This window comes from Pleurodeles waltl, chromosome 12 (genome assembly GCF_031143425.1).
Source record: "Pleurodeles waltl isolate 20211129_DDA chromosome 12, aPleWal1.hap1.20221129, whole genome shotgun sequence".
NCBI classification, from domain to species: Eukaryota; Metazoa; Chordata; class Amphibia; order Caudata; family Salamandridae; genus Pleurodeles; species Pleurodeles waltl.
Genome location: NC_090451.1, coordinates 3389433 through 3415584, shown reverse-complemented (window position 1 = coordinate 3415584; position 26152 = coordinate 3389433). Strand labels below are relative to the sequence as shown.

The window sequence follows — 26152 nt, the reverse complement described above, 5'->3', positions numbered from 1 at the left end:
ACTTAGCTACCCCACTCACATCCTCTATGATAGGCACATTAGAAAACACAAGATCATGATTTGAGTAAAAATATTGAATCTCTTCCTGGTTATAGAATCTTGTTAGTAACAGACTACAACGTATCCCATATGTTAATGACAGTCTATGATAGGTAACCCCCTCTTGTACCGAAACAGGAATCTGTGTACACACAAAACAATCTTTTGCATCCATTGTGTCAACATACTCACTCAGCAAGCGATAGAATACATCAGTGGATAGCTCCCCTTTCGAGTTAGTTCCCTCATGCAAGTATCTTGTATCCAGCTCAAACCTCTCCCAGGCTGTTAGTGCAGTGGTAGTCTCAGGAATTGTAGCATTGTTAGTCCCACTTTTATCCATTAGTGTCATACTCACAACCACGACCCTAATGAATATTTATTACATGAACCTTTTTTGCAAAAGTATTTGGTTCAAGTAAAGTTAAAGTGTTGGGATTCAAGCCCACGGCTCCAGAGAGACTGGAACCTAAATCTAGCCAGTTTAGCCTGCTCATCCACGCTCCCTCACATCTACAAGCTCACAACTATAGTAACTTGGCCAAACACTGTGGACACCCGCTGTGGTGACCTGGCTATGCGGGGTAACGCAGCATTCACCGACAGTTGAGCGAGTTACAGGTGAAAAGCAAAGTATAATAACTGTCTTCATATAATATATGTCTTTCCTTATTTATTCTTCTTCCCCATTGTATGTTTGCTCTCTGCTTTAGAAACACGAGCTGTCATCACTACAAGGAAACGTATCACACAGCGTTCTACTGTTTACACTCACTGAACTTTCAGCATCACAGTGACCCCTCTCGTCGCCTCTATAGTTAGACTTCAAGACAGCTGGTTTGTTTACCGATACAATTCTTGTCACCTTAGGTTGTGGTTTTTTAAAATAAGAAGGCTCGGTCCCACTGTCTGGCTACCCTTATATATATACGTCACCACTTTACATAGTCTTACCTCTCGCTATGTGGATCGTAGGTGCAGAAGGCAGAGAGTGAGACACTGATGCAGACAAAATACGTTTGTGAGTTGAAAAATACTGGCAGCAGTGGGATTCGAACCCACGCCTCCAAAGAGACTGGAGCCTTAATCCAGCGCCTTAGACCGCTCGGACACACTACCCTGTGCAAACCTGTTTCTGTAAGCTTTCTGAAGTGAGATGTTCTGTTGTATAGGGGACTTGGAGAATAAGGGTGTATAGCCTGTGAAGTGATCCTAGGAAAGTCAACGCCAACAGCAGCAGGCACGTGATACATTCAGTAGGTCAGGATTGGCCCTGGGCCATGGGAGGTGTCAGGGAGCGCCAGTCCTGAGAGTCCGTAGGAAGACAACCCTTACATTGGCGTCCCGCAGGCGCTGCTTCTCTTTCTTTAAGGATAAGGAATCAAATTATCTACGTCCCTCAACTTACCAACCCTCCGCCTCAGGAAAGATTTTGTGATTCATGAGTAGAACCCGGCTGGCGCTGTTTACAGTAATGCCTAAGCACAGTACTCAACTGAGCGGTGTTTCCAAACTGAGCCGTTGTACTGCCGGAAATACCATGGGATATGTCATTTAACTTTCACATAAAATAGGGTTAACCCAGCCCTACCACATACTAAAGACGGAACAATAAACCAACGAGGATGGGATTCGAACCCACGCGTGCAGAGCACAAAGAATTAGCAGTCCATCGCCTTAACCACTCGGCCACCTCGTCGTCAAAACACCATGTTTCAGGAGTACAAAATATGGTAGCCAAAATGTGTTCTATTAGGTGATAGTTGTCTAAACATAATAAAGAGCATATATTTACAGATTGTTATGGGAACTTGCTGTCTTCAGCTTTGCTCTATACGACCTTGTTGTCCATCCCTACTTCAGCTTGAATTTATATGTTAAATGTAATGTAATCATGAAAATTACACTTTCCAAACGTGTTCTAGCCATATGTGATGTACTATCACACTACCCTCAAATGAGCTAAGATTGCTTTAATTCAGTTGTACGTGGATTTAAAGTGCAATATCATACAAATATTGTACTGGTATGGCGCTTTTGAGTCTCTAGGTGTCAGTTATTGGTGGTGTGCTTACATGTCAACATTAGGCAGCAAATAGTACACAATTAAGGAAAACTGCCTTCCCATTTAATGTGCATTGTTCTGCAAAAAGTTTTAAGTAGGAGAAAGTAAAACTTCGTTTATAAAACCACCTAAACTGGGAGTATTGCCGCTACAGCTATGACACTTCAGTTTAAAAACGTACGTACATCAACAAGAAATATTTTTGCGCTAAATAAATTGCTGTCCGACTACTCACGTAATGCATAAAACTGAGGCAGTCGTAATTACAATACATTGAAGTCATATTTTGGTAGTTTTTGTTGACGATGACTCCGCAGCAAGCGATCAGATTACTTTTTATTAGTGAAGGCGCGTCAGAGCCTTGATAAGTAAACTTACAAGGAGACACGCCTAGGTCGATGAACCTTTTAGACCTGGTTCGGGGACTTCCCAGTACGAGATGTCTTTTGGCATCACAAATCAATAGATCAATATCTCAACAACAATCGCAATAACTAATCAGCATGCTAATCAATAACCTTTAATGAGAGTCAATAAAGTGAACACACCATGATCTTTCAGTCATGAATAACCACACCAATTTAGTTAAGTGTTAGGATATTTATTTCCCTACTGGTTACAATCTAAAGTCATTTCTGTTAATCTCATCAGCATTTCATCTCATTAGTAACTCTTCAGATTTGCAATTAGAAATGCAATTAATCAATGCATAGAGAATATTCACTCAGTATTAAAACATAATTATTAAGAAGCAACTTAGCAAAGTCTCAGTAGTGCATGGTTCAACAAAGCAAGAACTCAGTAATTTGTCTATTTGCGTCAGATTTTAGTGAACACCTTAAATAACCTCGTATTAGCATCAGCATGTTGGGCTTCATGCAAAACAATTTAGCAAACACAAATTTGGAAAAAATCTAACTATGGCCTCTATCAAAGAGCAGTTGGTACCTAGAAAGAAAAGGCAAAGAGACAATTACAATTTTCATCAGATAGTTTTACCCATCCAACGGATCAGCAAACAGCGTCAGTCTTCGTCCTCGGGACATCAGTCGTTTGCATCATCAGCAAAGAAAGGACAGGGCAAAGTATCAGTATGGCATAGCTAAGGAACAAGAACTTCCCTCATATAGAGGAGAAGTAAGTATCAGGTAAGGAATAAGTAAAGGGTGGTTTAGAGTAACAGGGCGAACAAACGGCAAAGTCTCAAACGAAATGGCCTAAATGGCTCAGTAGAATGGCAAAGAATGGCTTGGAGTGGAATGTCCAATAAATGCCTGATTTCTCCTCGGGTCATGTGGTTAAATCAAAACTGTATAATTTACTCCTAATTCCTCAATGGATAATCTTTGGTGCATCGCCATCTCTGTCCAATAATCTTCACCAGAGTTTTACACAAACCACAGTTCTCATGTCGTTGATTGGCCCATGTTATTGACGTTTTCATCGGTTGGAATGTCAGGTAAGAAAAGTTACATTTTACGCTACAGTCAGTAGTTCCATTGTTTTCTCCTACTCCAGGCAGCCTTGCACCTGTTACAAATTACACTGTTGCATTCAGCAAGAATGTCTCCTTGAGCAAGTAGGGTCCCATGAGAAAGAATTTACTATAGCTACACACATCTCTAGCTTCTGGGAAAGTACAGTTTCATGTCCTTCAGGAAAATAGCACATTGCACGTTAGAAAAAGACAGTTTAATATGAGACCAGGCAGCTAGGCACAGACCTTCGCTAAACTAAGGCCTACTGCTTAATGAACAAACTCCTAATACATAACTCCAATTTTGATATGTTAATACAAATTAAAAACATTAGTACATAATTAATTCAGCATTAATAACTTTCATTAGTCTTCGTGTACATTGGTAGCCACTCCCCGTGGGCACATTTCAAACGTGTGCATTATTTCTACATTAACACTTTTTTTATGCAGCTTCATTACGCAATATATAGTAAGCTTTTCAAGTTAATATTAATTTTAAAAGACACACTCCAGCAATCCCTCCTCTGATGACTCTTGTCATCACACAAATCTTCCCTACTAATTTTTCATACTAAAATTCCCTCATATCAATCTCTTCCCTTCTTGGTTTCCCCTTTGATCTTGCCCTGAATAATTTTTCCCTTTGTTTTTCTTCCCTCCTCCTATTATTTTTCGCCATCTTCAATGTTATTCTTTTACTAATTTTACATGCCAACCATGATCCAAATAAGCAATCTATAACAATCAATATCCCCTGTATTATTTTAGACAATATCCCATGCCAAATGTTACTAATCCAATTTCCCACTGAAGCAAATCCTTTCCCAACCTTTTTCCAAACACCTGGTTCTTTCAAATCCTTCAAGTCCGTACTATCCCTAGTCAAGTTAGTAAGCATACTTCTAATCTCATTACTATTATCTGGTATGTAAGCGCAACAATTACACCCATTGAGCAATCTACAAACTCTGCCATTTTTCACTAAAAGAATGTCTAAAGCAAGCCTGTTTTGAAGAGTCATAGCCCCCTCCGCAGCAAGTTCAGTATCCATCAGGAGTATAGCCCCTGAAAAGTTTGTCAGCATGTTATCCTCAATAGTAGACAACTTTTGAATCTTTATGGAGTTCATAATAACTCCCACTGAAGAAATTATCGTCCCAAATATGTCTCCTACTACACCAGCAGCAGTCTCTTTCTTATGTCTAGTACGATGTAATTCAGACAATTTTGGTAACCTTTTCAAATCGTCAAGTTGATATATCTTTGGGAAAACTATCCCCAAATAACATGTCCCATACTATACCTTTGGAAGACGGTAATAAGCATTAAGTCCACATATATAATAAATCCCGGGGATTGATGGATCCTGTCCATTTGACATGAACGGCATTTACTCTGAAACAAAAACACACGGTTACATTCACTCATTCCCACAAACACATTGTCATAGTATGATTTGGTCTTGGATATGCAAAGCTTTCCTACATGTAGTGCGTCTAAAGCTAACTTCCCTTGTTCTCTAATTGCACTATAACCGTCACTACTAGCAAAGGCCCATTGCTGTAATCCTTTCTCTAGTTTACCCTTCAATGCCCTTCTTCTCTCTTCCGTGTGATCTAAAAAGATTTTCTCTACAGGTGTAAGCAAACATGTCATATTATTGTGGTGTGCATAAGATGTACTAATTGTTAATGTCGCCTGAAAGAATCCTTTAACTAACTTTATGCTATGGTACTTAGCTACCCCACTCACATCCTCTATGATAGGCACATTAGAAAACACAAGATCATGATTTGAGTAAAAATATTGAATCTCTTCCTGGTTATAGAATCTTGTTAGTAACAGACTACAACGTATCCCATATGTTAATGACAGTCTATGATAGGTAACCCCCACAACCACAACCCTAATGAATATTTATTACATGAACCTTTTTTGCAAAAGTATTTGGTTCAAGTAAACTTAAAGTGTTGGGATTCAAGCCCACGGCTCCAGAGAGACTGTAGCCTAAATCTAGCCAGTTTAGCCTGCTCAGCCACGCTACCTCACATCTACAAGCTCACAACAATAGTAACTTGGCCAAACACTGTGGACACCCGCTGTGGTGACCTGGCTATGCAGGGTAACGCAGCATTCACCGACAGTTGAGCGAGTTACAGGTGAAAAGCAAAGTATAATAACAGTCTGCATATAATATATGTCTTTCCTTATTTATTCTTCTTCCCCATTGTATGTTTGCTCTCTGCTTTAGAAACGCGAGCTGTCATCACTGCAAGGAAACGTATCACACAGCGTTCTACTGTTTACACTCACTGAACTTTCAGCATCACAGTGACCCCTCTCGTCGCCTCTATAGTTAGACTTTAAGACAGCTGGTTTGTTTACCGATACAATTCTTGTCACCTTAGGTTGTGGTTTTTTAAAATAAGAAGGCTCGGTCCCACTGTCTGGCTACCCTTATATATATACGTCACCACTTTACATAGTCTCACCTCTCGCTATGTGGATCGTAGGTGCAGAAGGCAGAGAGTGAGACACTGATGCAGACAAAATACGTTTGTGAGTTGAAAAATACTGGCAGCGGTGGGATTCGAACCCACGCCTCCAAAGAGACTGGAGCCTTAATCCAGCGCCTTAGACCGCTCGGCCACACTACCCTGTGCAAGCTTGTTTCTGTAAGCTTTCTGAAGTGAGATGTTCTGTTGTATAGGGGAGTTGGAGAATAAGGGTGTATAGCCTGTGAAGTGATCCTAGGAAAGTCAAGGCCAACAGCAGCAGGCACGTGATACATTCAGTAGGTCAGGATTGGCTCCGGGCCATGGGAGGTGTCAGGGAGCGCCAGTCCTGAGAGTCCGTAGGAAGACAACCCTTACATTGGCGTCCCGCACGCGCTGCTTCTCTTTCTTTAAGGATAAGGAATCAAACTATCTACGTCCCTCAACTTACCAACCCTCCGCCTCAGGAAAGATTTTGTGATTCATGAGCAGAACCCGGCTGGCGCTGTTTACAGTAATGCCTAAGCACAGTACTCAACTGAGCGGTGTTTCCAAACTGAGCCGTTGTACTGCCGGAAATACCATGGGATATGTCATTTAACTTTCACATAAAATAGGGTTAACCCAGCCCTACCACATACTAAAAACTAAAGACGGACCAATAAACCGACAAGGATGGGATTCGACCCCACGCGCGCAGAGCACAATGGATTAGCAGTCCATCGCCTTAACCACTCGGCCACCTCGTCTTCAAAACACCATGTTTCAGGAGTACAAAATATGGTAGCCAAAATGTGTTCTATTAGGTGATAGTTGTCTAAACATAATAAAGAGCATATATTTACAGATTGTTATGGTAACTTATTGTCTTCAGCTTTGCTCTATACGACCTTGTTGTCCATCCCTACTTCAGCTTGAATTTATATGTTAAACGTAATGTAATCATGAAAATTACATTTTCCAAACGTGTTCTATCCATATGTGATGTACTATCACACTACCCTCAAGTGAGCTAAGATTGCTTTAATTCAGTTGTACGTGGATTTAAAGTGCAATATCATACAAATATTGTACTGGTATGGCGCTTTCGAGTCTCTAGGTGTCAGTTATTGGTGGTGTGCTTACATGTCAACATTAGGCTGCAAATAGTACACAATTAAGGAAAACTGCCTTCCCATTTAATGTGCATTGTTCTGCAAAAAGTTTTAAGTAGGAGAAAGTAAAACTTAGTTTATAAAACCACCTAAACTGGGAGTATTGCCGCTACAGCTATGACACTTCAGTTTAAAAACGTACGTGCATCAACAAGAAATATTTTTGCGCTAAATAAATTGCTGTCCGACTACTCACGTAATGCATAAAACTGAGGCAGTCGTAATTACAATACATTGAAGTAATATTTTGGTAGTTTTTGTTGACGATGACTCCGCAGCAAGCGATCAGATTACTTTTTATTAGTGAAGGCGCGTCAGAGCCTTGATAATAAACTTACAAGGAGACACGCCAAGGTCGATGAACCTTTTAGACCAGGTTCGGGGACTTCCCAGTACGAGATGCCTTTTGGCATCACAAATCAATAGATCAATATCTCAACAACAATCGCAATAACTAATCAGCATGCTAATCAATAACCTTTAATGAGAGTCAATAAAGTGAACACACCATGATCTTTCAGTCATGAATAACCACACCAATTTAGTTAAGTGTTAGGATATTTATTTCCCTACTGGTTACAATCTAAAGTCATTTCTGTTAATCTCATCAGCAATTCATCTCATTAGTAACTCTTCAGATTTGCAATTAGAAACGCAATTAATCAATGCATAGAGAATATTCACTCAGTATTAACACATAATTATTAAGAAGCAACTTAGCAAAGTCACAGTAGTGCATAGTTCAACAAAGCAAGAACTCAGTCATTTGTCTATTTGTGTCAGATTTTAGTGAACACCTTAAATAACCTCGTATTAGCATCAGCATGTTGGGCTTCATGCAAAACAATTTAGCAAACACAAATTTGGAAAACATCTAACTATGGCCTCTATCAAAGAGCAGTTGGTACCTAGAAAGAAAAGGCAAACAGACAATTACAATTTTCATCAGATAGTTACCCATCCAACGGATCAGCAAACAGCGTCAGTCTTCGTCCTCAGGACATCAGTCGTTTGCATCATCAGCAAAGAAAGGACAGGGCAAAGTATCAGTATGGCATAGCTAAGGAACAAGAACTTCCCTCATATAGAGGAGAAGTAAGTATCAGGTAAGGAATAAGTAAAGGGTGGTTTAGAGTAACAGGGCGAACAAACGGCAAAGTCTCATACGAAATGGCCTAAATGGCTCAGTAGAATGGCAAAGAATGGCTTGGAGTGGAATGTCCAATAAATGTCTGATTTCTCCTCGGGTCATGTGGTTAAATCAAAACTGTCTAATTTACTCCTAATTCCTCAATGGATAATCATTGGTGCATCGCCATCTCTGTCCAATTATCTTCACCAGAGTTTTACACAAACCACAGTTCTCATGTCGTTGATTGGCCCATGTTATTGACGTTTTCATCGGTTGGAATGTCAGGTGAGAAAAGTTACATTTTACGCTACAGTCAGTAGTTCCATTGTTTTCTCCTACTCCAGGCAGCCTTGCACCTGTTACAAATTACACTGTTGCATTCAGCAAGAATGTCTCCTTGAGCAAGTAGGGTCCCATGAGAAAGAATTTACTACAGCTACACACATCTCTAGCTTCTGGGAAAGTACAGTTTCATGTCCTTCAGGAAAATAGCACATTGCACGTTAGAAAAAGACAGTTTAATGTGAGACCAGGCAGCTAGGCACAGACCTTCGCTAAACTAAGGCCTACTGCTTAATGAACAAACTCCTAATACATAACTCCAATTTTGATATGTTAATACAAATAAAAAACATTAGTACATAATTAATTCAGCATTAATAACTTTCATTAGTCTTCGTATACATTGGTAGCCACTCCCCGTGGGCACATTTCAAACGTGTGCATTATTTCTACGTTAACACATTTTTTATGCAGCTTCATTACACAATATATTGTAAGCTTTTCATGTTAATATTAATTTTAAAAGACACACTCCAGCAATCCCTCCTCTGATGACTCTTGTCATCACACAAATCTTCCCTACTAATTTTACATACTAAAATTCCCTCATATCAATCTCTTCCCTTCTTGGTTTCCCCTTTGATCTTGCCCTGAATAATTATTCCCTTTGTTTTTCTTCCCTCCTCCTATTATTTTTCACCATCTTCAATTTTATTCTTTTACTAATTTTACATGCCACCCATGATCCAAATAAGCAATCTATAACAATCAATATCCCCTGTATTATTTTAGACAATATCCCATGCCAAATGTTACTAATCCAATTTCCCACTGAAGCAAATCCTTTCCCAACCTTTTTCCAAACACCTGGTTCTTTCAAATCCTTCAAGTCCGTACTATCCCTCGTCAAGTTAGTAAGCATACTTCTAATCTCATTACTATTATCTGGTATGTAAGCGCAACAATTACACCCATTGAGCAATCTACAAACTCTGCCATTTTTCACTAAAAGAATGTCTAAAGCAAGCCTGTTTTGAAGAGTCATAGCCCCCTCCACAGCAAGTTCAGTATCCATCAGGAGTATAGCCCCTGAAAAGTTTGTCAGCATGTTATCCTCAATAGTAGACAACTTTTGAAACTTTATGGAGTTCATAATAACTCCCACTGAAGAAATTATCGTCCCAAATATGTCTCCTACTACACCAGCAGCAGTCTCTTTCTTATGTCTAGTACGATGTAATTCAGACAATTTTGGTAACCTTTTCAAATCGTCAAGTTGATATATCTTTGGGAAAACTATCCCCAAATAACGTGTCCCATACTATCCCTTTGGAAGACGGTAATAAGCATTAAGTCCACATATATAATAAATCCCGGGGATTGCTGGATCCTGTCCATTTAACATGAACGTCCATTTACTCTGAAACAAAAACACACGCTTACATTCACTCATTCCCACAAACACATTGTCATAGTATGATTTGGACTTGGATATGCAAAGCTTTCCTACATGTAGTGCGTCTAAAGCTAACTTCCCTTGTTCTCTAATTGCACTATAACCGTCACTACTAGCAAAGGCCCGTTGCTGTAATCCTTTCTCTAGTTTACCCTTCAATGCCCTTCTTCTCTCTTCCGTGTGATCTAAAAAGCTTTTCTCTACAGGTGTAAGCAAACATGTCAAATTATTGTGGTGTGCATAAGATGTACTAATTGTTAATGTCGCCTGAAAGAATCCTTTAACTAACTTTATGCTATAGTACTTAGCTACCCCACTCACATCCTCTATGATAGGCACATTAGAAAACACAAGATCATGATTTGAGTAAAAATATTGAATCTCTTCCTGGTTATAGAATCTTGTTAGTAACAGACTACAACGTATCCCATATGTTAATGACAGTCTATGATAGGTAACCCCCTCTTGTACCGAAACAGGAATCTGTGTACACACAAAACAATCTTTTGCATCCATTGTGTCAACATACTCACTCAGCAAGCGATAGAAAACATCAGTGGATAGTTCCCCTTTCGAGTTATTTCCCTCATGCAAGTATCTTGTATCCAGCTCAAACCTCTCCCAGGCTGTTAGTGCAGTGGTAGTCTCAGGAATTGTAGCATTGTTAGTCCCACTTTTATCCATTAGTGTCATACTCACAACCACGACCCTAATGAATATTTATTACATGAACCTTTTTTGCAAAAGTATTTGGTTCAAGTAAACTTAAAGTGTTGGGATTCAAGCCCACGGCCCCAGAGAGACTGGAGCCTAAATCAAGCCAGTTTAGCCTGCTCAGCCACGCTACCTCACATCTACAAGCTCACAACTATAGTAACTTGGCCAAACACTGTGGACACCCGCTGTGGTGGCCTGGCTATGCGGGGTAACGCAGCATTCACCGACAGTTGAGCGAGTTACAGGTGAAAAGCAAAGTATAATACCTGTCTTCATATAATATATGTCTTTCCTTATTTATTCTTCTTCCCCATTGCATGTTTGCTCTCTGCTTTAGAAACGCGAGCTGTCATCACTACAAGGAAACGTATCACACAGCGTTCTACTGTTTACACTCACTGAACTTTCAGCATCACAGTGACCCCTCTCGTCGCCTCTATAGTTAGACTTCAAGACAGCTGGTTTGTTTACCGATACAATTCTTGTCACCTTAGGTTGTGGTTTTTAAAATAAGAAGGCTCGGTCCCACTGTCTGGCTACCCTTATATATATACGTCACCACTTTACATAGTCTCACCTCTCGCTATGTGGATCGTAGGTGCAGAAGGCAGAGAGTGAGACAGTGATGCAGACAAAATACGTTTGTGAGTTGAAAAATACTGGCAGCGGTGGGATTCGAACCCACGCCTCCCAAGAGACTGGAGCCTTAATCCAGCGCCTTAGACCGCTCGGCAACACTACCCTGTGCAAACCTGTTTCTGTAAGCTTTCTGAAGTGAGATGTTCTGTTGTATAGGGGACTTGGAGAATAAGGGTGTATAGCCTGTGAAGTGATCCTAGGAAAGTCAACGCCAACAGCAGCAGGCACGTGATAAATTCAGTAGGTCAGGATTGGCCCCGGGCCATGGGAGGTGTCAGGGAGCGCCAGTCCTGGGAGTCCGTAGGAAGACAACCCTTACATTGGCGTCCCACACGCGCTGCTTCTCTTTCTTTAAGGATAAGGAATCAAATTATCTACGTCCCTCAACTTACCAACCCTCCGCCTCAGGAAAGATTTTGTGATTCATGAGCAGAACCCGGCTGGCGCTGTTTACAGTAATGCCTAAGCACAGTACTCAACTGAGCGGTGTTTCCAAACTGAGCCGTTGTACTGCCGGAAATACCATGGGATATGTCATTTAACTTTCACATAAAATAGGGTTAACCCAGCCCTACCACATACTAAAGACGGAACAATAAACCGACAAGAATGGGATTCGAACCCACGCGTGCAGAGCACAATGGATTAGCAGTCCATCGCCTTAACCACTCGGCCACCTCATCTTCAAAACGCCATGTTTCAGGAGTACAAAATATGGTAGCCAAAATGTGTTCTATTAGGTGATAGTTGTCTTAACATAATAAAGAGCATATATTTACAGATTGTTATGGTAACTTGCTGTCTTCAGCTTTGCTCTATACGACCTTGTTGTCCATCCCTACTTCAGCTTGAATTTATATGTTAAATGTAATGTAATCATGAAAATTACACTTTCCAAACGTGTTCTAGCCATATGTGATGTACTATCACACTACCCTCAAATGAGCTAAGATTGCTTTAATTCAGTTGTACGTGGATTTAAAGTGCAATATCATACAAATATTGTACTGGTATGGCGCTTTCGAGTCTCTAGGTGTCAGTTATTGGTGGTGTGCTTACATGTCAACATTAGGCAGCAAATAGTACACAATTAAGGAAAACTGCCTTCCCATTTAATGTGCATTGTTCTGCAAAAAGTTTTAAGTAGGAGAAAGTAAAACTTAGTTTATAAAACCACCTAAACTGGGAGTATTGCTGCTACAGCTATGACACTTCAGTTTAAAAAGGAACGTGCATCAACAAGAAATATTTTTGCGCTAAATAAATTGCTGTCCGACTACTCACGTAATGCATAAAACTGAGGCAGTCGTAATTACAATACATTGAAGTAATATTTTGGTAGTTTTTGTTGACGATGACTCCGCAGCAAGCAATCAGATTACTTTTTATTAGTGAAGGCGCGTCAGAGCCTTGATAAGTAAACTTACAAGGAGACACGCCTAGGTCCATGAACCTTTTAGACCAGGTTCGGGGACTTCCCAGTATGAGATGTCTTTTGGCATCACAAATCAATAGATCAATATCTCAACAACAATCGCAATAACTAATCAGCATGCTAATCAATAACCTTTAATGAGAGTCAATAAAGTGAACACACCATGATCTTTCAGTCATGAATAACCACACCAATTTAGTTAAGTGTTAGGATATTTATTTCCCTACTGGTTACAATCTAAAGTCATTTCTGTTAATCTCATCAGCAATTCATCTCATTAGTAACTCTTCAGATTTGCAATTAGAAACGCAATTAATCAATGCATAGAGAATATTCACTCAGTATTAACACATAATTATTAAGAAGCAACTTAGCAAAGTCTCAGTAGTGCATGGTTCAACAAAGCAAGAACTCAGTCATTTGTCTATTTGCGTCAGATTTTAGTGAACACCTTAAATAACCTAGTATTAGCATCAGCATGTTGGGCTTCATGCAAAACAATTTAGCAAACACAAATTTGGAAAACATCTAACTATTGCCTCTATCAAAGAGCATTGGTACCTAGAAAGAAAAGGCAAACAGACAATTACAATTTTCATCAGATAGTTACCCATCCAACAGATCAGCAAACTTCGTCAGTCTTCGTCCTCGGGACATCAGTCGTTTGCATCATCAGCAAAGAAAGGACAGGGCAAAGTATCAGTATGGCATAGCTAAGGAACAAGAACTTCCCTCATATAGAGGAGAAGTAAGTATCAGGTAAGGAATAAGTAAAGGGTGGTTTAGAGTAACAGGGCGAACAAACGGCAAAGTCTCAAACGAAATGGCCTAAATGGCTCAGTAGAATGGCAAAGAATGGCTTGGAGTGGAATGTCCAATAAATGCCTGATTTCTCCTCGGGTCATGTGGTTAAATCAAAACTGTCTAATGTACTCCTAATTCCTCAATGGATAATCATTGGTACATCGCCATCTCTGTCCAATAATCTTCACCAGAGTTTTACACAAACCACAGTTCTCATGTCGTTGATTGGCCCATGTTATTGACGTTTTCATCGGTTGGAATGTCAGGTAAGAAAAGTTACATTTTACGCTACAGTCAGTAGTTCCATTGTTTTCTCCTACTCCAGGCAGCCTTGCACCTGTTACAAATTACACTGATGCATTCAGCAAGAATGTCTCCTTGAGCAAGTAGGGTCCCATGAGAAAGAATTTACTACAGCTACACACATCTCTAGCTTTTGGGAAAGTACAGTTTCATGTCCTTCAGCAAAATAGCACATTGCACGTTAGAAAAAGACAGTTTAATATGAGACCAGGCAGCTAGGCACAGACCTTCGCTAAACTAAGGCCTACTGCTTAATGAACAAACTCCTAATACATAACTCCAATTTTTATATGTTAATACAAATTAAAAACATTAGTACATAATTAATTCAGCATTAATAACTTTCATTAGTCTTCGTATACATTGGTAGCCACTCCCCGTGGGCACATTTCAAACGTGTGCATTATTTCTACGTTAACACATTTTTTATGCAGCTTAATTACACAATATATTGTAAGCTTTTCATGTTAATATTAATTTTAAAAGACACACTCCAGCAATCCCTCCTCTGATGACTCTTGTCATCACACAAATCTTCCCTACTAATTTTACATACTAAAATTCCCTCATATCAATCTCTTCCCTTCTTGGTTTCCCCTTTGATCTTGCCCTGAATCATTTTTCCCTTTGTTTTTCTTCCCTCCTCCTATTATTTTTCGCCATCTTCAATTTTATTCTTTTACTAATTTTACATGCCACCCATGATCCAAATAAGCAATCTATAACAATCAATATCCCCTGTATTATTTTAGACAATATCCCATGCCAAATGTTACTAATCCAATTTCCCACTGAAGCAAATCCTTTCCCAACCTTTTTCCAAACACCTGGTTCTTTCAAATCCTTCAAGTCCGTACTATCCCTAGTCAAGTTAGTAAGCATACTTCTAATCTCATTACTATTATCTGGTATGTAAGCGCAACAATTACACCCATTGAGCAATCTACAAACTCTGCCATTTTTCACTAAAAGAATGTCTAAAGCAAGCCTGTTTTGAAGAGTCATAGCCCCCTCCGCAGCAAGTTCAGTATCCATCAGGAGTATAGCCCCTGAAAAGTTTGTCAGCATGTTATCCTCAATAGTAGACAACTTTTGAATCTTTATGGAGTTCATAATAACTCCCACTGAAGAAATTATCGTCCCAAATATGTCTCCTACTACACCAGCAGCAGTCTCTTTCTTATGTCTAGTACGATGTAATTCAGACAATTTTGGTAACCTTTTCAAATCGTCAAGTTGATATATCTTTGGGAAAACTATCCCCAAATAACATTTCCCATACTATCCCTTTGGAAGACGGTAATAAGCATTAAGTCCACATATATAATAAATCCCGGGGATTGCTGGATCCTGTCCATTTAACATGAACGTCCATTTACTCTGAAACAAAAACACACGCTTACATTCACTCATTCCCACAAACACATTGTCATAGTATGATTTGGTCTTGGATATGCAAAGCTTTCCTACATGTAGTGCGTCTAAAGCTAACTTCCCTTGTTCTCTAATTGCACTATAACCGTCACTACTAGCAAAGGCCCGTTGCTGTAATCCTTTCCCTAGTTTACCCTTCAATGCCCTTCTTCTCTCTTCCGTGTTGTGAGAAAACATGGCTGATTGCAGAGGCCCCATAACTTTTTGCCCCCATTTTCCACTTTTTGCTGGTGTTTTCCTGACTTTAAAGGTGCCCTGGGTACTGCTAACCAGTCCCAGGGCCTGTGCTCTGTGTAAAATGGATATGCAAATTAGGCTAATTATAAGTGGCTAAGTTAACCTACCTATAAGTCCCTAGTATATGGTAGGGCATGTAGGTTTAGGGACCACAGCATAGGTGGTGCACACCTAGGTGCATTGCTGAGGTGCCCAGTGTCATTTTAAAAGCAAGCCTGCCTTGCTGGCTGCTTTTAAATTAAAGTTATATGCAAATTCGACTTTGGAATTATAGGTACTTCCAAAGTCTTAAACTACCTTATTTTTACATATAAGTCACCCCTAAGGTGTGCCCTATGTGCCCCTAGGGCTGGGTGCCATGTAACTATAAGCAGGGACTTTATAAAAATAGATTTATAAGCCCTGGTGAGGTAAAAACAGCCAAATTCGTTTTTCCCTCATTGAAGTAAATGGCCTTCTTAGGCTAGAATGGGCAGACTTTATTTTAAATTTTAAAGTCTCCTTAAATGTTACATACCAAGAATTTGGTACCAAATTGATTGTTGTAATAAATCCCACAACTTCCAGTTGTTGGATTTAATATAACTTGTCCAGGTAAAAAGTTTAGACTTTACCTAAAAAGTTGCCAATTTCAGCTCTGCATTGTTTTTGCTGCTGTGCTCTGATTGGCCAGCCTGCAGCAGCTTCTGCCAGGCTGCCTTGATTAGGTGTGAAGTGGCCTGGCTTCACACAAAGGAATGTGCTTGGGGGAGAGAATCTCCCCTCAGCAGATGGTGAGGCAGGAAGGGGGAGGGCTGCCAAACTGGTCTTCAAAGGCAGAGAAGGACATTTGCAGCACCCAGCAACACCCCCACATCCTGCAACCCCAGACAGCTAGGTGCCCCCTTGATTAGATTAGGAGAGGGCAGGAGAGGGGTGTGTTTATGATTTTTAGCCACACCAGTGGTTGGGCTCAGCCAGATGTAACCTCCAAAATTCAGATTCATCCATGTTGGATTTTTAGAGACTGTTGCCTTCTGGGATGGATTTTTGCCACACTTCCCAGGAAGTGGTCATCACAGGGGGACGACCCTGTCCCTGATTGGAGAACCAGGGCCCCCCTGCTTTTCACCCAGGAGCAAGGATAAAACTGGCAGACCTGCACCCACACCTCAGATCCCCTCCAGAATTCAACAAGAAAGGAACTAAAGAAGAAGAAGGACTGCCCTGCTGGACCCCTGGCCTGCACCTGGACCCTGCACTCAGAAGGACTGCACCAGCTGCACACTTGGGCTTCACCACAAGAAGGACTTTGCCTGGCTTCAACTGGTTTAAGGAGGGACTCCCTGTTTGCTACAGGTGAAAAATTGCTAAACCAGAGTCCCCTGCACCAACTCCTGAAGAAAGCGACCAGCTGACCACTGTCCAGTGGCCAAAAAGGAGTTTGCGCCAGGTGCATTCTGGGAGTTGAAGTCCGCACCCCCCAAGGACCATCACAGAACTTCTGGACCCTTTGGGTGAGCTGTGGACCCCAAAAGAACCTTAAAAGAACATCTGGGTGAAGCCCCAGAAGTTTGGAAAAGATTTGAGAATTTTTGGAAAAAAGCTCCAGAGAGGGACCGACCCGCCGCGGAAATTCTAGCCGGCTTGCCTCAACCGCGACCCGGCCTGACTTCGTGGTTCGTCCCGGTAAAGAAAAACATCCAAAAAAGAGACTAAGTCCGAACGTAAAAAGTTGACCGGGACCTCCCAGCCATCGTATCCGAGAAGGGCTCCATGGACGTCGGATCAAGATCCAGGTTTACCCCGGTCGAAGGATTTTCATCTCGAAAAAACGACTAAGTCCGAAGGTAAAAGTCTCCAAGAGGAAACCCACATCGCGTATCCGGACAAGGGCTCCAGGAGGTCGGATTCAACTGGCAGGTTCGTCCCGGTGAAGAAAAACTTCAAAATAAAGACTAAGTCAGAAGGTAACTTTTTGACCGAGGCCTCCCGCGACCTGTAGCCGAGCAGGGCTCCATCGCGGTCGGCCTGAAAGTTTGACTTTGCCCCGGTCCTGGTGCAACCAGATGACCCGATTGGCGCTTTTTGTTTCTAAGCGCTAGAAAAGTAATAATTCTTTAAAAATTCATATCTCCGGTTCCCCTGAACCGATTTTAATCGTTTTTGTGTCATTTTAAAGATACAAATATAAGCTATTTTTATAAATTGGTTTTGGATTTTTAAACTGTTTCCTGTGTTTTATTTAATTACTGTTTTGTGATATTTGAATGCTTTACACTTTGTCTCCTAAGTTAAGCCTTGACGCTCGTTGCCAAGCTACCAAGGGTTGAGCTGGGATTAATTTACTGAGACCTAACTGTACCTATGTGGAGGTTGGTGGCTTGTTGCTAGGTGTAGGTACCTACCTGCCCTACCAATAACCCATTTTCCAACATAATTGGAAGCAGCGACGGGATCCTGTACTTGTGTTCAATAACACGTTACAGTTTTAGGTAAAACAAATTAAAAATCCTTTAAATTGTCCTAGTGCAAAAATTGTTTTTAATTTTTAATTTGGATTAATTTCAATTATTGAATTTTTGTAATTTTTCTAAAATTCTTGTTTCCAATTTTTGCAATAAGTTTTTGTTGACACAAAACTAGGGAACTATGGAGCTTGATCTGGCTAGCCTACCCACATTGACAGTAGTCCAGTTTAGGGGGTTGTGTATTGAAAGAGGGTTGCCTGCAACCACTGATCTCAGGAAGCAAATCCTGATCACATCCCTGACAGCATGGGCTGAGGCCCAAGAGGTAGAGTCAGAAGAAGCTCCAGAGGAGGGAGAAAGAAGGGAGGATGCAAGCTCTAACCACTCAGGGGAGGGAAGGCATCTGAGCCCAAGTGAGGATGAGGAAGAACGGTCCTCAGTAAACACAGTCACTAGGGGCAGATCCAAAGCTAGTGGTGGGAAGGGGGTCCTTTCAGGAGGAGAGAACCCATCCATCAGAGAAAGAGAACTGGAGGCCCAGCTAGCATACATAGCTTTGGAAGCAGAGAAGCTGGCCCTAGAAAAGAAAAAGTGGGCATACAAAGAGAAAAGAGATGGAAGCAGCGATAAATAAGCTGAGGTGTCCATGGGTGGGGGAGTTTGCCCCAGATTACCCAAGGGGGTAGTTCCTGCTTATGTAGAGGGGGATGACATAGATAAGTGGCTAGGGGCCTTTGAGAGGGCACTCCAAATTAGAAGGGTTAGGCCTCAATACTGGGGTTCCCTTTTGTGGGAGTTGGTCCCCAACTCAGGGAGGGATAGGCTTCTGACCTTAAGGGGGGAGGAGGCAGATTCATACCCTAGTATGAAGAGGTGCTTAGCCAAGAAGTTTGGTCTGACCCCAGAGCAATATAGAATGAAGTTCAGGGACACCCAGAAGGTCAGTACCCAGTCTTGGGTTGACTTTGTGGACACCTCACTAAAGGCACTAGAGGGCTGGATTATTGGCAACAAAGTAAATACTTATGAGGGGTTATACAATCTGATCATGAGAGAGCACATCTTGACCAATTGTATCCAAGAAAGGTTACGCCAGCATCTAGTGGACTCTAAGCTGACCAACCCTAGAGAGCTAGGGGAGGCAGCTGATGAGTGGTTGAGAACCAGGGTGGTTGTCAAGTCCCAGGGGGGAGACTCCAAGAAGGGGGGGACAGGTCCCCAAAAACCTAAGGAGGGAGGTGGTAAGCCCACCACAGAGACTCCCTCTGTACCCCAGAACCCTAAGAAGGAGGAGAGTAAATCCCACTCCCACTCTGACAAGCAGAGACAGGGAGACCCAGGGTTAAAAAAACTCTTGGACAGTAGGGCTTGCTTTGACTGTCAGCAGACAGGTCACTTCAGAGGAGATGCAGCCTGTCCAAGGAAGGTGGTTAGCACTGGGCTGTCCAGTGTAGCCATAGAGGAGGATTCCTCAGATGATGACGTCCTCCTAGCATTGAGCTGGGAGACAGGACCAGATGGTAAGCTGGTGATCCCTGAGGGTGGGAGTAGGCACTTCCACCACATTCAAGTGAATGGGATCCCTACCACTGGCCTGAGAGACACCTGTGCAAGTCACACTATAGTGAGTGACCGGTTAGTGACCCCAGACATGTATGTCCCAGGAAAGACAAAGAAAGTCAGGATAGCCACAGGGGTGGTCACCTCCAAACCTGTAGCCATAGAGCCCCTAGAGAGGGAGGGTATCCTTGACTGGATTAGGGTGGTAGTCAGTGCTGACCTTCCCCTAGATTGTATCCTGGGCAATGACCTCCCAGAGGTGAGTCTGGTCACAGATGGGGTGGTCGCCCAGGGCGCCCCCCCAACCCAAAGTCCTGGGGAGTCAGTCCCTACAGTTAAGAGACAGGGGTCCCCAAGAAAAGGAAAGAAGGAAAGGAAGGTAGGCCACTCTTAAAGAGAGTTCCAGGGAGCCAAGGGCCTTCTGCCCCAGTAGGGGGGGAGCCCAGAGTTGGCACTGGTGAGGCCTCACCTGACCCCAAGGAAGTCCTGAGTAGTCAGGCAGCTGTCCAGATGCAAGGTGTTGCCCCTGCACTGACAGAAGGGAGAGTGGAAGGAGGGTGTCTGCCACAGGAGGTGGTAGCCCCCCACTCTAGACAGCAAGAGGGGTGCCAGGACCCCAAAGATGCCCCTAAAGCAGCTCAGCCACCTGTCAGTGGAGAGCTTAGGGTGTGGTTCTGGGTACTGACAGCTGTCAGTAGCCTCTGCTGGGTGCTAGCCTTCCTGGCAGCACTGTACTTGGCCTGGGAGGCAGACCCCAGGTCCAATAGCAAAGTAGGCCCCCTGACCCTATTGATCATGGTGGGGTTGCTCAAGTGTTGGGTAACCTCTTTGGGTAAGCTAGGTGTTGCCCTAGCAAAGTTTGGAGTAGGGGAGGTGGGCACCTCACTACCCAAGTTGGCAGAGAGAGAGGAGGAAGACCCCCCTAGAGGGAAGTTTCAGTTTGAGGTGGGTCCTTTCACTGTTGGGATGGCTTCACTACCCAGAGGGAGTGACCCTGACAGGAGGATATAAGGCAGAGTAGGCCCTGCAAAGGGACAGCCGGTTTTCTTCACTGTCTTCCTCGCCTAACAAGCCAGGAAGACTCTCCCAGGGTTGGGCTGAGTCTCCTGGGCGTGTGGGCTAGAGGGGGGTTGTGTGAGAAAACAGGGCTGATTGCAGAGGCCCCATAACTTTTTGCCCCCATTTTCCACTTTTTGCTGGTGTTTTCCTGACTTTAAAGGTGCCCTGGGTACTGCTAACCAATCCCAGGGCCTGTGCTCTGTGTAAAATGGATATGCAAATTAGGCTAATTATAAGTGGCTAAGTTAACCTACCTATAAGTCCCTAGTATATGGTAGGGCATGTAGGTTTAGGGACCACAGCATAGGTGGTGCACACCTAGGTGCATTGCTGAGGTGCCCAGTGTCATTTTAAAAGCAAGCCTGCCTTGCTGGCTGCTGTTAAATTAAAGTTATATGCTAATTCGACTTTGGAATTAAAGGTACTTCCAAAGTCTTAAACTACCTTATTTTTACATATAAGTCACCCCTAAGGTGTGCCCTATGTGCCCCTAGGGCTGGATGCCATGTAACTATAAGCAGGGACTTTATAAAAATAGATTTATAAGCCCTGGTGAGGTAAAAACAGCCAAATTTGTTTTTCCCTCATTGAAGTAAATGGCCTTCATAGGCTAGAATGGGCAGACTTTATTTTAAATTTTAAAGTCTCCTTAAATGTTACATACCAAGAATTTGGTATCAAATTGATTGTTGTAATAAATCCCACAACTTCCAGTTGTTGGATTTAATATAACTTGTCCAGGTAAAAAGTTTAGACTTTACCTAAAAAGTTGCCAATTTCAGCTCTGCATTGTTTTTGCTGCTGTGCTCTGATTGGCCAGCCTGCAGCAGCTTCTGCCAGGCTGCCTTGATTAGGTGTGAAGTGGCCTGGCTTCACACAATGAATGTGCTTGGGGGAGAGAATCTCCCCTCAGCAGATGGTGAGGCAGGAAGGGGGAGGGCTGCCAAACTGGTCTTCAAAGGCAGAGAAGGACATTTGCAGCACCCAGCAACACCCCCACATCCTGCAACCCCAGACGGCTAGGTGCCCCCTTGATTAGATTAGGAGAGGGCAGGAGAGGGGTGTGTTTATGATTTTTAGCCACACCAGTGGGTGGGCTCAGCCAGATGTAACCTCCAAAAATCAGATTCATCCATGTTGGATTTTTAGAGACTGTTGCCTTCTGGGATGGATTTTTGCCACACTTCCCAGGAAGTGGTCATCACAGGGGGACGACCCTGTCCCTGATTGGAGAACCAGGGCCCCCCTGCTTTTCACCCAGGAGCAAGGATAAAACTGGCAGACCTGCACCCACACCTCAGATCCCCTCCAGAATTCAACAAGAAAGGAACTAAAGAAGAAGAAGGACTGCCCTGCTGGACCCCTGGCCTGCACCTGGACCCTGCACTCAGAAGGACTGCACCAGCTGCACACTTGGGCTTCACCACAAGAAGGACTTTGCCTGGCTTCAACTGGTTCAAGGAGGGACTCCCTGTTTGCTACAGGTGAAAAATTGCTAAACCAGAGTCCCCTGCACCAACTCCTGAAGAAAGCGACCAGCTGACCACTGTCCAGTGGCCAAAAAGGAGTTTGCGCCAGGTGCATTCTGGGAGTTGAAGTCCGCACCCCCCAAGGACCATCACAGAACTTCTGGACCCTTGGGGTGAGCTGTGGACCCCAAAAGAACCTTAAAAGAACATCTGGGTGAAGCCCCAGAAGTTTGGAAAAGATTTGAGAATTTTTGGAAAAAAAGCTCCAGAGAGGGACCGACCCGCCGCGGAAATTCTAGCCGGCTTGCCTCAACCGCGACCCGGCCTGACTTCGTGGTTCGTCCCGGTAAAGAAAAACATCCAAAAAAGAGACTAAGTCCGAACGTAAAAAGTTGACCGGGACCTCCCAGCATCGTATCCGAGAAGGGCTCCATGGACGTCGGATCAAGATCCAGGTTTACCCCGGTCGAAGGATTTTCATCTCGAAAAAACGACTAAGTCCGAAGGTAAAAGTCTCCACCGAGGAAACCCACATCGCGTATCCGGACAAGGGCTCCAGGAGGTCGGATTCAACTGGCAGGTTCGTCCCGGTGAAGAAAAACTTCAAAATAAAGACTAAGTCAGAAGGTAACTTTTTGAACGAGGCCTCCCGCGACCTGTAGCCGAGCAGGGCTCCATCGCGGTCGGCCTGAAAGTTTGACTTTGCCCCGGTCCTGGTGCAACCAGATGACCCGATTGGCGCTTTTTGTTTCTAAGCGCTAGAAAAGTAATATTTCTTTAAAAAATCATATCTCCGGTTCCCCTGAACCGATTTTAATCGTTTTTGTGTCATTTTAAAGATAAAAATATAAGCTATTTTTATAAATTGGTTTTGGATTTTTAAACTGTTTCCTGTGTTTTATTTAATTACTGTTTTGTGATATTTGAATGCTTTACACTTTGTCTCCTAAGTTAAGCCTTGACGCTTGTTGCCAAGCTACCAAGGGTTGAGCTGGGATTAATTTACTGAGACCTAACTGTACCTATGTGGAGGTTGGTGGCTTGTTGCTAGGTGTAGGTACCTACCTGCCCTACCAATAACCCATTTTCCAACACGTGTGATCTAAAAAGCTTTTCTCTACAGGTGTAAGCAAACATGTCAAATTATTGTGGTGTGCATAAGATGTACTAATTGTTAATGTCGCCTGAAAGAATCCTTTAACTAACTTTATGCTATAGTACTTAGTTACCCCACTCACATCCTCTATGATAGGCACATTAGAAAACACAAGATCATGATTTGAGTAAAAATATTGAATCTCTTCCTGGTTATAGAATCTTGTTAGTAACAGACTACAACGTATCCCATATGTTAATGACAGTCTATGATAGGTAACCCCCTCTTGTACCGAAACAGGAATCTGTGTACACACAAAACAATCTTTTGCATCCATTGTGTCAACATACTCACTCAGCAAGCGATAGAAAACATCAGTGGATAGTTCCCCTTTCGAGTTAGTTCCCTCATGCAAGTATCTTGTATCCAGCTCAAACCTCTCCCAGGCTGTTAGTGCAGTGGTAGTCTAAGGAATTGTAGCAATGTTAGTCCCACTTTTATCCATTAGTGTCATACTCACAACCACGACCCTAATGAATATTTATTACATGAACCTTTTTTGCAAAAGTATTTGGTTCAAGTAAACTTAAAGTGTTGGGATTCAAGCCCACGGCTCCAGAGAGACTGGAGCCTAAATCTAGCCAGTTTAGCCTGCTCAGCCACGCTACCTCACATCTACAAGCTCACAACTATAGTAACTTGGCCAAACACTGTGGACACCCGCTGTGGTGACCTGGCTATGCAGGGTAACGCAGCATTCACCGACAGTTGAGCGAGTTACAGGTGAAAAGCAAAGTATAATAACTGTCTGCATATAATATATGTCTTTCCTTATTTATTCTTCTTCCCCATTGTATGTTTGCTCTCTGCTTTAGAAACACGAGCTGTCATCACTGCAAGGAAACGTATCACACAGCGTTCTACTGTTTACACTCACTGAACTTTCAGCATCACAGTGACCCCTCTTGTCGCCTCTATAGTTAGACTTCAAGACAGCTGGTTTGTTTACCGATACAATTCTTGTCACCTTAGGTTGTGGTTTTTTAAAGTAAGAAGGCTCGGTCCCACTGTCTGGCTACCCTTATATTTATACGTCACCACTTTACATAGTCTCACCTCTCGCTATGTGGATCGTAGGTGCAGAAGGCAGAGAGTGAGACACTGATGCAGACAAAATACGTTTGTGAGTTGAAAAATCCTGGCAGCGGTGGGATTCGAAACCACGCCTCCAAAGAAACTGGAGCCTTAATCCAGCGCCTTAGACCGCTCGGCCACACTACCCTGTGCAAAACTGTTTCTGTAAGCTTTCTGAAGTGAGATATTCTGTTGTATAGGGGAGTTGGAGAATAAGGGTGTATAGCCTGTGAAGTGATCCTAGGATAGTCAACGCCAACAGCAGCAGGCACGTGATAAATTCAGTAGGTCAGGATTGGCCCCGGGCCATGGGAGGTGTCAGGGAGCGCCAGTCCTGAGAGTCCGTAGGAAGACAAACCTTACATTGGCGTCCCACACGCGCTGCTTCTCTTTCTTTAAGGATAAGGAATCAAACTATCTACGTCCCTCAACTTACCAAACCTCCGCCTCAGGAAAGATATTGTGATTCATGAGCAGAACCCGGCTGGCGCTGTTTACAGTAATGCCTAAGCACAGTACTCAACTGAACGGTGTTTCCAAACTGAGCCGTTGTACTGCCGGAAATACCATGGGATATATCATTTAACTTTCACATAAAATAGGGTTAACCCAGCCCTACCACATACTAAAAACTAAAGACGGAACAATTAACCGAAGAGGATGGGATTTGAACCCACGCGTGCAGAGCACAATGGATTAGCAGTCCATCGCCTTAACCACTCGGCCACCTCGTCTTCAAAACACCATCTTTCAGGAGTACAAAATATGGTAGCCAAAATGTGTTCTATTAGGTGATAGTTGTCTAAACATAATAAAGAGCATATATTTACAGATTGTTATGGTAACTTGTTGTCTTCAGCTTTGCTCTATACGACCTTGTTGTCCATCCCTACTTCAGCTTGAATTTATATGTTAAATGTAATGTAATCATGAAAATTACATTTTCCAAACGTGTTCTATCCATATGTGATGTACTATCACACTACCCTCAAATGAGCTAAGATTGCTTTAATTCAGTTGTACGTGGATTTAAAGTGCAATATCATACAAATATTGTACTGGTATGGCGCTTTCGAGTCTCTAGGTGTCAGTTATTGGTGGTGTGCTTACATGTCAACATTAGGCAGCAAATAGTACACAATTAAGGAAAACTGCCTTCCCATTTAATGTGCATTGTTCTGCAAAAAGTTTTAAGTAGGAGAAAGTAAAACTTAGGCCCGTATTTATACTTTTTTTGCGCCGCATTTGCGTCGTTTTTTGACGCAAAAACGGCGCAAACTTGCAAAATACCATTATATTTTGTGGGTTTGCGCCGTTTTGCGCCAAAAAGCGGCGCAAATGCGGCGCTAAAAAAAGTATAAATACGGGCCTTAGTTTATAAAACCACCTAAACTGGGAGTATTGCCGCTACAGCTATCACACTTCAGTTTAAAAACGTACGTGCATCAACAAGAAATATTTTTGCGCTAAATAAATTGCTGTCCGAATACTCACGTAATGCATAAAACTGAGGCAGTCGTAATTACAATACATTGAAGTAATATTTTGGTAGTTTTTGTTGACGATGACTCCGCAGCAAGCGATCAGATTACTTTTTATTAGTGAAGGCGCGTCAGAGCCTTGATAAGTAAACTTACAAGGAGACACGCCTAGGTCGATGAACCTTTTAGACCAGGTTCGGGGACTTCCCAGTACGAGATGTCTTTTGGCAT

At 42.5% G+C, this 26152-nt stretch overlaps 8 non-coding genes across 8 annotated transcripts; all 8 read right to left on the bottom strand.

The window, feature by feature from the left end:
• Window positions 1–1076: 1076 nt before the first annotated feature.
• On the bottom strand, window positions 1077–1158 carry TRNAL-AAG (transfer RNA leucine (anticodon AAG)). Its single transcript has one exon. It is a non-coding gene; the product is annotated as a tRNA-Leu (tRNA).
• Window positions 1159–1656: 498 nt separating this feature from the next.
• On the bottom strand, window positions 1657–1738 carry TRNAS-GCU (transfer RNA serine (anticodon GCU)). The gene has a single exon. It is a non-coding gene; the product is annotated as a tRNA-Ser (tRNA).
• Window positions 1739–6159: 4421 nt separating this feature from the next.
• Window positions 6160–6241, bottom strand: TRNAL-AAG (transfer RNA leucine (anticodon AAG)). The gene has a single exon. It is a non-coding gene; the product is annotated as a tRNA-Leu (tRNA).
• A 505-nt stretch (window positions 6242–6746) lies between these two features.
• Window positions 6747–6828, bottom strand: TRNAS-GCU (transfer RNA serine (anticodon GCU)). Its single transcript has one exon. It is a non-coding gene; the product is annotated as a tRNA-Ser (tRNA).
• A 4652-nt stretch (window positions 6829–11480) lies between these two features.
• TRNAL-AAG (transfer RNA leucine (anticodon AAG)) lies at window positions 11481–11562 on the bottom strand. The gene has a single exon. It is a non-coding gene; the product is annotated as a tRNA-Leu (tRNA).
• A 498-nt stretch (window positions 11563–12060) lies between these two features.
• TRNAS-GCU (transfer RNA serine (anticodon GCU)) lies at window positions 12061–12142 on the bottom strand. The gene has a single exon. It is a non-coding gene; the product is annotated as a tRNA-Ser (tRNA).
• A 12363-nt stretch (window positions 12143–24505) lies between these two features.
• TRNAL-AAG (transfer RNA leucine (anticodon AAG)) lies at window positions 24506–24587 on the bottom strand. The gene has a single exon. It is a non-coding gene; the product is annotated as a tRNA-Leu (tRNA).
• Window positions 24588–25092: 505 nt separating this feature from the next.
• Window positions 25093–25174, bottom strand: TRNAS-GCU (transfer RNA serine (anticodon GCU)). Its single transcript has one exon. It is a non-coding gene; the product is annotated as a tRNA-Ser (tRNA).
• Window positions 25175–26152: the final 978 nt, after the last annotated feature.